We start from the raw sequence: 12155 nt of genomic DNA, 5'->3' as shown, positions 1-12155 counted from the left end.
CCCAATTGGCTTGCTTATTGCTCAAGAAAGTGCATAATTCAATTGAAAACAAAAGAAAAAGGCTAGTGAAACTAGGCTAAGATGACTTGTCATCACCTTTATGGAACCAACTGCTGGTTGTGCTGTGGTGGAGAAGGCTGAACTTGTTGTGGTTGTTGTTGATTTAGCTGCATCTGCTTCAGCAAGTTATTAATTTCACATAAGCTTCGAGTTATAGCAGCAGTCTCTTTGCTAGTGGATACCCCTGCAATAGCTCTTGACCGACCTTGTTTCTGTCTGTGATTTCTGGTAGAGTCAGCTAAGTCGCTGATCAATTGCCATACTTCTTCCGTAGTCTTGTACTTTTTCATAGAACCATTGCTGGTACCTTCCAATGTGGTCCTATCTTGGGATTTCAAACCCTGTGTAAAGTAGCCGAGCAACACTATCTTGTCAATCATATGATGGGGGCATGCTTCTCGAAGATTATTGAAGCGTTCCAAGTATTCATAGAGGGTCTCAGATTCATCCTGAACGATCATAGACATGTCCTTCCTCAGCTTATCGGCAACTTCAGCTGGAAATAGTTGTTCCGGGTTGAGTGTAGTACCACTCTCTTGCCTTTCCCTCAAGAGAAAATGGGAAGGCTTTCAACAGAATGAAAATTTCATCAGTACCATCACGCTTAACAGTAGAACTGGCAGTCTGAAAATCCCTAAGATGCTTGATAGGCTCTTGAGCAGGTAAGCCATGAAACTTGGGAATCAAGTTGAGTAGTGAAGACTTTATTTTGAAATCCACAACCACTGCTGGATAGTGTGCCTGAAATGGTTGGAGTGTAAAATCAGGGGCTCTTTCCTCCTGGATAGTGACTCTCATGGGTGCTGCCATGTCACCTACACGTAAATGAACTGGATCAGTAGAGAGGGAGCTTGCTTCTTCCTTGAATGACGTTTTAGGTTTGTCCTCAGAGAGGACTCGTCGACGCTGAGCTTGCCTTATACGTGAAAGAGTTCTTTCAATCTCAAGGTCAAATACTGGCAAGCTTGGATCAGGAAGTGAACGCGTCATTTAACGAAAGAAACGTACAGCTCATAGTGATAGAATAAAAAGAAAAATTGCAATTAAAATAAATACCAATCAATAAATTAGCATACTGTTGCAAATCCACGGCAACGGCGCCAAAAATTGACGTGATGGAAATTGGCGGGTTAATAAATTATTAATAGAAATGCGTTGCAAGTACAGTCCTTAGCCAACCAAAAATCCGCTTATCAATTTAGAAGGGTTGTCACAAAATTAAAATTAAAATACTGGGAGTATGAGTCCCAGGTCGTCTCCCAACAAGTTGCAGAGAGATGTGCTATTTTATCAATTAGGTGTTTTCAAAAATGGTTGAGTTGAATAAGAAGAAATTAAAATAGAGAATTTAATTAATTCTAAATAAAAGCCTTGACTGGGAGTAGATTAGTTGGAAGCCCTATTCTTGTTGAAGTACTCTCAAGATTAATTGATAATTGAAGATTGCTCTGTTTAGTTACCCCTTACTAGGTAAGGGAGAGTCAAACAAGTTGGAATGCTGTTTCTATTCACAAGTCCCAATCCACTCATTGAAAAGGATTTGTGTTAGTGACTAGAGGGCATTCCAACAATGAGCCCAATTACAATTTCTCCTTTAAGTACCCCAACTCAAGGGTTCCTTTCAATCAACTCCCCATCGAGTAAGGGAACTTCTCGCTCATTATGAATGTAGAACTCATAATATAGGAAAAGGAATTAAAAAGAGACATGATAAATAATAATGAAAAGGATTAATTAAAAATAAAAATAGTCTATATTGATAACTTGTAAAAATAAGCCAATGTCAACTCTAGGGGGATTAACAACATGGAAGAATAAGCACAAAATAAATAACAAAATATAATGACTAGTACAGGAGGTAAACTCTTCTCAAAAGCTAAAGCCAAAATCGTCCAATTCCTAATTGTGAATGCTCAAATGTGTAAAACCTAAGGGAGGAGTAAAAACCAGATCTAAAACTAAAAATTCTGCGGAATGAATTGTTCTCTCTATTTCTGCATGTTTCCTGGCTCTAGTCTGTGTTTCTGGACCGAAAACCGGGTTGAAATCTGGCCCAGAAACTCTACCAGTGACTTCTGAAATTCTGCAGATCACACACGCCACGCGGTCGCATCATTCATGCGGATGCGTCATTCGGCATTTTGCTTTACCACGCGGGCGCGTCATCCATGCCTCCGCGTCACTTATGCTTTTCCAATCCGCGCAGTCGCGTGAGCCATGCGACCGCATCACTGCGATTTCCTCTCTTTCGCGCGGTCGCGTGAGCCATTCCGCCGCGTCACTTCTCGCTGGTCATCTCCTTAATTTCTTGTATTCCTTCTATTTTTGCAAACTTCCTTTCCAATCTCCAATTCATTCATGTCCTATAAAGCCTGAAACACTTAACACACAGATCACGACATCGAATGGGATAAAGGAGAATTAAAATACCTAATTAAAAGTCTCTAGGAAGTAAGTTTTCAATCATGTAATAATTTTAGGAAGGAAATATAAATGCATGCTAATTATATGAATAAGTGGGCAAAGATCATGATAAAACCACACAATTAAACACATTATAAACCATAAAATAGTGGTTTATCAGATCTTTACACTGATTTCCATTCCATGCCCACGCGTGGCCAGTGCGCTCGCATGGGGTGGTTTTCTCTCTCTTTTTTTTTTTGGTCTGCAGAATGCAAAATGCAATGAATGTCATACAAAAATTTCAAGTTCTATTAAAATTCAAAAACAGACTAAACTGAAAAAAGAACGATCATACCATAGTGGGTTGTCTCCCACCTAGCACTTTTAGTTAAAGTCCTTAAGTTGGACATTCTAGTGAGCTTCCTGCTATGGTGGCTTGTGCTTGAATTCATCCAGGAATCTCCACCAATGTTTAGAATGCCAGCATCCTCCGGGGTCCCAAACAAGGCACGTAAAGCCTTTGAGCAGTTTCAAACAGGGTTCCAGGCTCCCGGGGTGTTGAATGTCAGAATAGATTTCAGGGTCACAAACCTTACTTTTACACCCGTGTTTATCTTGATCTGCATTTTTCCACCTGGGTGATAAGTAGTCTGAATTCTCACTGTAGTGACCAGACAGCTTCTGAGATCCTGTCAATTTAGCTTGACACCAATCCTTGCACCTCAAATTGAAGTGTGAAACCTCATTGGATCTTGCATGCCAGCTCTGAGTGCGCGTCATGTCCCTTTTACTCTTAAAGCCGCAAAGAGCTCTAAGCTGGCCATCTGTTTCAAGTAACCCATATTCAAGTGGAAAAGTAAAGATAAAAGCTAAGGATTTTACCCACTTGAAGTTTGTATTGGGTGGTAATGGCCTTGGGATAAGTGTTTCCAGTGGTTTTGCAAGCTCTACTCCCTTGTGTCCTTCCGCGAATTCCTCTACTTCCTTGCAAACTTCTTCAATTTCAACCATGTCTTGATCAAAGTCTTCTATATCTTCCTCATCACTTGAGTCATAATTGGGAGGTTGAGAGAAGTCTACTTCTGCATCATCTTCGTATTCACTTGGGGAGGATTCTTCTATCTCAAAGAATTCACTTGCGGATGCAAGTTCATTACTAAGAGAACTTGACTTGTGATTATCATCATCAAGGAAATTTGCGTCTTGGGTTGTTTCGTCCAGTTCCTCATAAGATACCTGCTTTGGGGGTTGTGCACTATCCTCCTTAGCATCAGTTGTAACATCCTTGACAGAATTCTCCACAATTCTAGATTCCCATGGAGGTTCAGTGTCTCCTAAGTCTTCAATCAACTCTTCTTCTTCTATAATGACAGCTTCCTCTACTTGTTCTAGTACGAAGTCATGCTCCTTGCTGTCAACTGGGGCTTCTAGTGTCTCCTTCATGCTACGTTCTTCATTAGATTCTCCACATAAAGTCATAGGGATTCCTTGAGTGTCCGAACATCTGGAAGATAATTGATTTATTACTTGCTCCAGTTGATAAAGGGTTGCATGAAATTGATCTACTGATTCTTCGAAGCGAACCTGTGATTCTTGAGGCGATGGGTATGGACATGGTACATAGGGAAGTGGTGGTTTTTGGGAGTAATTGGATTGAAATTGGGGCGGATAAGGATCATACAGTGGTGAATGGTGAAAAGGAGCTTGTGAGTGTGGTGATTCGAAGCAATGTTGAGAGGATGGTCTATGAGCATGGGGTGGGGCCTGTTGGTAACTACAAGGGGGTCCACCATATCTAACAGCTTGGTATGCATTGTGGAATGGTCGTTGTCCATGATATCTTGGAAGGTGTTGTTGCCTAAAGGGTTGATCAGATCCTCTTGGCTCCATCCATCTTTGATTGCTTTGACCGTGATGCATAGTCCTATTATAGCTTCCATTCCTTTCGACAAAATTAGAACCAAACTCAAAGTGAGATGGGTGAGAACTCATAGTAGCTATTAGAAATAAGGGGGGGAAACAAAAACAAATAAACAGGTAAAAAGAAAAAATATTTACAATAACCAATAATAAGGCACACGTTTGTAATTCCCCGGCAACGGCGCCATTTTGAAGAACGGAACTCGCGCGATCTAGAATTTTCACAAATAAATTCCCATTGTAAGTATAGCTTCTAGACCAACAAGAATTCCTTTCTTACAAAAGTTTTGGTTGTCACAAGTAACAAACCCAATAAAATTTATAAACCGAAGTATTCAAACCTCGGGTCGTCTTCTCAAGGAATTGCAGGGATGTGTGTTTATTATTGGTTATGGAAAACATTGTTTTTGGGTTTTGAAAGGGTTTTGAACAAGAGAAATAAATTGTAGGAATTAGTAAATCAATAACTAAAAAAACTCTTGGCAAGGTATGATAATTGGAATTACTATCCTAGTTATCCTTATCAGGTGTGCTGAGAATTGGGTTTTAATCCCACTTAATTATCCCTTATTAAATAAAGAAAAGTCAAGTAGACTAATTAAATTGATCCTCGAGTTTCAGTCAACTTTTAGAGCGATCCAAATTAATTAGCAATTGCCAATTTCAACCACTGCTGAGTTTGATAACTCAAGAATCACCAATTACTTAACCAAAGCCAAAAGGGAATAAAACCTACTCGAATGAAAATAATTTGGATAGAGCCCAAGTATCAATAACATAAATTAGAGAAAACAATCATAAGTCTGAAATATCTCAAATTGTATTAATTAGGAAATCAATCTAAACATGAAGAGTTCATAAACTAAATTGAGAAAATAAATAAAAGGAATATTGAACCTGTGATTGAAAAAGATGAAATCCTAATCCTAATCCTAAGAGAGAGGAGAGAACCTCTCTCTCTAAAAATTATATCTAAATCCTCAAACTATGTATGAATGTATGTTCTGATGATCCCCTGATTAATTGATGGATTCCCCAATTTATAGCCTTTAATCTGTGTTCTCTGGGCTTGGATCTGGACCAAAATGTGGCCCAAAATCATCTTCAGCACATTCTGTAGTTTATGCAGATCGCGTAGTTCACGCGTCTGCGTGGGTCACGCGGTTGCGTCGTCTGGAGTTTTGCTCTTCCATGTGGTCGCATCAGTCATGTGTCTATGTTAGTTGTGTTTCACGCGAGTCACTCGTTTGCGTCATCCATGCGCTCGCGTCGATGTTCTTTGCGCTAAGCACGCGTCCGCGTCGTCCACACGTTCGCGTCGCTTCCAGTTTCTTCAAAAACTCTATTTTGTGCTTTTCTTCCATTTTTGTATGTTTCCTTTCCATCCTCTAAGTCATTCATGCCCTATAAAGCTTGAAAGTACTCAACACACAAATCACGGCATCGAATGGTAATAAAGGATAATTAAATTTAATATTTTTAAAGCATAGGAAACATGTTTTCTCATATATCATAAAACAAGGAAGGAATAGTAAAACCATGCAATTTACATGAATAAGTGGGTGAAGATTTGATAACAACACTCAATTTAAGCACGAGATGAATCATAAAAGAGGGGTTTATCAGTCGTTCCCACCTTCATACTCGAGCACTTATATTCTGGTGGCAGTAGACTATGTATCTAAATGGGTAGAGGCAATTGCAACACCCACTAGTGATACTAAAACAGTGCTAAAGTTCCTCTAGAAACACATCTTCAGTAGATTTGGTGTCCCTAGAGCACTAATCAGTAATGGAGGCACTCATTTCTGTAATAAACAGCTTTACTCTGCTATGGTCCGGTATGAAATTAGCCACAAGGTAGCAACTCCATATCATCCACAGACAAATGGGCAAGCTGATATCTCTAATAGAGAACTAAAAAGAATCTTGGAATGGACTGTAATGGCCCATAGAAAGGATTGGGCAAAAAGCTTGGATGATGCTCTGTGGTCATACAGAACAGCATTCAAGACTCCTATAGGAACTTCTCCATACCAACTTGTGTATGGCAAAGCCTGTCATCTGCCCATGGTACTGGAACACAAAGCCTACTGGGTAACCAGATTCCTAAACTTGATGTTAAATTAGCTGGAGAGAAAAGATTGCTCCAGTTGAATGAGCTAGAAAAGTTCAGACTCAATGCTTTCGAAAATGCAAAAATTTACAAGGAGAAAGCAAAAAGATGGCATGACAAGAAATTGTCATCCAGAGTCTTTGAACCAGGACAAAAGATCCTGCTATTCAACTCTAGACTCAGATTATTCCCTGGGAAATTAAAATTTCGGTGGAGGGGACTATATGTGATTACAAGTGTGTCACCATACGGATATGTGGAGCTTCAAGATACTGACTCTGATAAAAGATTCATTGTTAATGGACAAAGAGTCAAACACTATCTTGAAAGCAATATTGAGCAAGATTGCTCAAAACTGAGACTAGAATAACATTCAGTGAGGTCCAGCTAAAGACAATAAAGAAGCGCTCGCTAGGAGGCAACCCAGCCATTGGAGTTCACAGAGTTACAGAAGAATTCAGAGCGGAAAACAGAGAAAAGATGCTCACTAGCAGAAAAATGCCAGTAAGGAGCATTTTTGGGCATTAAACGCCAGAATGGTCGCCATTCTGAGCGTTTAACGCCAGACTTACAGCATCCTGGGCGTTTAGAAAAACGCCCAGTGACAAAGGAATTCTGGCATTTAAAATCCATCCAGGGTACCTGTTTAGGCATTTAAATGCCCAGTAAGGAAGGAAAACTGGCGTTTAAACGCCAGCCAAGGTACCTGGCTAGGCGTTTAAACGCCAAAAACAGGCAGTAATTGGGCGTTAAACGCCCAAAACATGCTACTCTTGGGCGTTTAACGCCAGGAATATGGAGGGGAGGAGGTTCTTGCATGAACATGTTACAAATCCTCATCTTTCAATTTTAATTTCAAAAATTTCTTAATCCTAAAAAATCTTTTTCTATTTCCTTCAAAATCTTTGTCAAAACTCATATCTCTTTTTAATTTCTTTTCAAATCTTTTCCAAAAACGCATCTATCTTTTTAAATTCGTTCCAAATCTTTTTCAACTCATCACACTATCTCTTCAAAATTAGATTTATCTTTTCCAAATTCCTCTCTTATCTTTTCAATTTTAAAAATACATCTTTTGCATATCATATCTATCTTTTTACAAATCATATCTTCTATCATATCTTTTTTAAAATTTTCGAACCCACCCCTCTCCCATTTAAATTCCCATTCGGCCATCCCCTTTCCTCCACCATTCAAAATTGTATCTCCTTTTCTTCCTCTCCTTTCCTTTCTTTTGCTTGAGGACAAGCAAACCTCTAAGTTTGGTGTGCTTTTTGTGATCACTGAGCCAAGACTCCCCAAGAACATGACCCCCAAGGAAAAACAAACCACCTCAAGAGGCAAGAAAGAGAATATTCTAAAACCACTTTGGAAGCAAGAGAGGTTCTTAACCAAAAAAAATGCAGACCATTATTATAAAATAATGGGTCTGAGGTCAGTGATCCCGGAATTTAAATTTGATCTGAAAGAAGATGAATATCCGGAGATCGAAGAGCAAATTCAAAATATAGGCTGGGAAATCCTAGCTAATCCTGAGACAAAGGTGGGAAGAAACATGGTTCAGGAATTCTACTCAAATCTGTGGCAAACAAATAAACAGAGAATGTCTGGAACCGCCTTCTATACCTTCCGAACTATGGTCAGAGGGAGGATTATCTACTTCCACCATGATAGCATAAGAGAGATCTTCAGGCTGCCTCAACTACAAGATGACCCGGAATCCTTTAACAGGAGAATTGTGAATCAAGATAAGCGCTTGGACCAAATTCTAGAGGACATATGCATCCCTAGAGCCAAGTGGGTAACCAACACAAAGAATGTCCCAATTCAACTCAAGAGAGGGGATCTCAAACTAGTTGCTAGAGGCTGGCTGGATTTTATTGGGTGTTCCATACTACCCACCAGCAACCGCTCAGAGGTCACTGTTAAAAGAGCAGTGATGATCCATTGCATTATGATTGAAAACGAAGTGGAAGTTCATCATCTAATTGCTTGTGAGCTTTATACAATTGCAAACAAAACTCCACTGAAGCCAAATTGGCCTACCCAAGCTTGATTTCTCTGCTATGTAAAAATGCTGGAGTAAGAATGGGAGTAGATAAGTATATCTCAGTTGATCTCCCAATCACAAAAAAGTCAATGGAAGGGCAACAAGTGCAAGACATTCCCATCAAAAGGAGGGCACAAGAGTTCCTCCCAAAAATCCCACAGATTGACTACTGGAACCGCTTAGAAGCATCTATTACCAAGCTGCAAGAAGCTATGGATCAAATGAAAGAAGAACAGCAAAATCAAAATAGGATGCTATGCAAGCTGCTTAAGGAACAGGAGAAGCAAGGGCGTGTACTGCAGGAGCTAAAGCGCCAGAAGCTACCTCTTGAAGGGCCAGACACCCCACAGAATGAAGGAGCATCCACCTCCCAAAATAAAGGTTGTTGAGTCATAATCTTAACTTTGTGATAACCCTGCTATTAGAAATCTATTTTTAGAGTCATAGGAATAGTAGTAATTAGTGTCCTTATTTTTCGTTTTTAATTTTATCCTCAAGTAAGCTATAATTTATTTTTCTCATCATCATTAAACATGAATAAAATAGCAGATTTTTAGAATAAGGAAGCAATTTTATTTTCAAGTTCTTAATAAGAAAAATTCAAATTATTTATATGTGGTGACAATAATCTTTGTTCTTTGAATGAATGCTTGAACAGTGCATAAATTTTGATAGTGAAGTATATGAATGTTAAAATTATTGGCTCTTGAAAGAATGATGAAAAAAGAGAAATGTTGTTGATAATCTGAAAAATCATAGAATTAATTCTTGAAGCAAGAGAAAGCAGTGAAAAACAAATAAAAAAAAAGAGAGAGAGAGAAAAAAAAGAAAGCAAGCAGAAAAAGCCAATAACCCTTTAAACCAAAAGGCAAGGGTGAAGAGGATCCAAGGCTTTGAGCATCAATGGATAGGAGGGCCTACAAGCATAAAATTCTGGCCTAAGCGGCTGAATCATGTTGTCCCTAACCATGTGCTTGTGGCATGCAGGTCCAAGTGAAAAACTTGAGACTGAGTGGTTAAAGTCATGATCCAACACAAAAAGAGTGTGCTTAAGAACTCTGGACACCTCTGACTAGGGACTTTAGCAAAGCTGAGTCATAATCTGGAAAGGTTCACTCAGTTATGTGTCTGTGGCATTTATGTATCCGGTGGTAATACTGAAAAACATAATGCTTAGGGCCACGACCAAGACTCATAAAGTAGCTGTGTTCAAGAATCAACATGCTAAACTAGGAGAATCAATAACACTATTTGAATTCGGAGTTCCTATAGATGCCAGTCATACAGAACTTCAAAGGATAAATGGAGATGCCAAAACTATTCAGAAGCAAAAAGCTACTAGTCCCGCTCATCTAATTAGAATTTGAGCTTCATGTACACTCTGAGATGCTATTGCCTCTTGATTTTCTTTTTTTGGCCTATTTCATTCATCTAGTTGCTTGAGGACAAGGAACAGTTTAATTTTGGTGTTGTGATGAGCGGATATTTTATACGCTTTTTGGGGGTATTTTCATATAGTTTTTAGTAGGATTTAGCCACTTTTTAGTATAATTTTATTAGTTTTTGTGCAAAAATCATATTTTTGGATTTTACTATGAGTTTGTGTGTTTTTCTGTGATTTCAGGTATTTTCTGGCTGAAATTGAGGGACCTGAGCAAAAATCTGATTCAGAGGTTGAAAAAAGACTATAGATGCTGTTGGATTCTGACCTTCCTGCACTCAAACTGGATTTTCTAGAGCTACAGAACTCCAAATGCCGCGCTCTCAATTGCATTAAAAATTAGACATCCAGGGCTTTCCAGCAATATATGATAGTCCATACTTTGAGTGAGTTTTGATCACGTAAATTATCATCAAAACGCCAGCTCTCTGCCCTTTTTGGCGTCAAAATGCCAGAACTGGCATAAAAGTTGGAGTTAAACGCCCAAACTGGCAACAAAGCTGGCGTTTAACTCCAGGAATAGCCTATGCACGTGAAAGCTCCAATGCTCAGCCCAAGCACACACCAAGTGGGCCCCATAAGTAGATTTCTGCACTACCTAACTTAGTTTACTCATTTTCTGTAAACCTAGGTTACTAGTTGAGTATAAAAACTACTTTTAGAGATTTATTTTGTACCGCATGACATTTTCACATTTTACATTGTATCTCTACGGCATGAGTCTCTAAACTCCATTGTTGGGGGTGAGGAGCTCTGCTGTGTCTCGATGGATTAATGCAATTACCACTGATTTCTATTCAATCACGCTTGTTTCCATTATAAGATATTCATTCGCACTTAAACATGATGAATGTGATGATCCGTGACACTCATCACCATTCTCAACTTATGAAAGCGTGCCTAACAACCACCTCCATTCTATCTTAGATTGAATGTGTATTTCTTGGGTTCCTGGTTCACGAATTTGAGTACCTCTCCTGACAACAGAGTGTTCGAACTTGTGCATCCAGAGTCTTCATGGTATAAGCTAGAATTATTGGCAGCCATTCCTGAGATCCAGAAAGTCTAAACCTTATATGTGGTATTCCGAGTAGGATCTGGGAAGGGATGACTGTGACGAGCTTCAAACTCGTGAGTGTTGGGCGTAGTGACAGACGCAAAAGGATCACTGGATTCTATTCCAATATGATCGAGAACCGACAGATGATTAGTCATGCGGTGACAGCGCACATGGACCATTTTCACTGAGAGGATGAGAAGTAGCCATTGACAATGGTGACACCCTACATACAGCTTGCCATGGAAGGAGTCTTGCGTGCGTGAAGAAGAAGATAGTAGGAAAGCAGAAATTCAGAGACATAGCATCTCCAAAACTCTGACCTATTCTCCATTATTGAACCTCAAGTACTTTTTATTTCATGTTCTTTTATTATATTGCAAACAAAAACCCTTTTTATCATTAATCTCCTGACTAAGAGTTACAAGGTAACCATAGCTTGCTTCAAGCCGACAATCTCCGTGGGATCGACCCTTACTCACGTAAGGTATTACTTGGACGACCCAGTGCACTTGCTGGTTAGTTGTGCGGAATTGCAAGTGTAATTGCAATTTCGTGCACCAATGACCAAGAAACGAACGAACTTCCTTCACAGAGGAGGGGTAAGGTAAACCAGAAATAATATCTACCTTTGCTGGATGAGCAAATATACCAGTATTAGAAACAACATGTCCTAGAACAATACCTTGTTTTACCATGAAATGACATTTTTCAAAATTAAGAACAAGGTTTGAACTAGTACACCGTTCTAATACCTTAGCTAGACTATTCAAGCAAAGCTCAAATGAATCACCATAGACACTAAAGTCATCCATAAAAACTTCCATACAATTCTCAAGAAAATCTGAGAAAATACTCATCATGCATCTTTGGAATGTAGCCGGTGCATTACATAAGCCAAAAGGCATTCTCTTATATGCATACGTTCCAAATGGACATGTAAAAGTAGTTTTCTTTTTATCTTTAGGAGCTATATAAATTTGAAAATATCCTGTGTAACCATCTAAAAAATAATAGTGTGATTTACCTGACAGACGATCAAGCATTTGATCGATGAAAGGCAGCGGGTAGTGATCCTTGCGAGTGGCCAGGTTCAGACGTCTGT

The sequence above is a fragment of the Arachis stenosperma genome, chromosome 10 (assembly GCF_014773155.1).
Source record: "Arachis stenosperma cultivar V10309 chromosome 10, arast.V10309.gnm1.PFL2, whole genome shotgun sequence".
NCBI classification, from domain to species: domain Eukaryota; kingdom Viridiplantae; phylum Streptophyta; class Magnoliopsida; order Fabales; family Fabaceae; genus Arachis; species Arachis stenosperma.
This window is presented reverse-complemented; position numbering follows the sequence as displayed.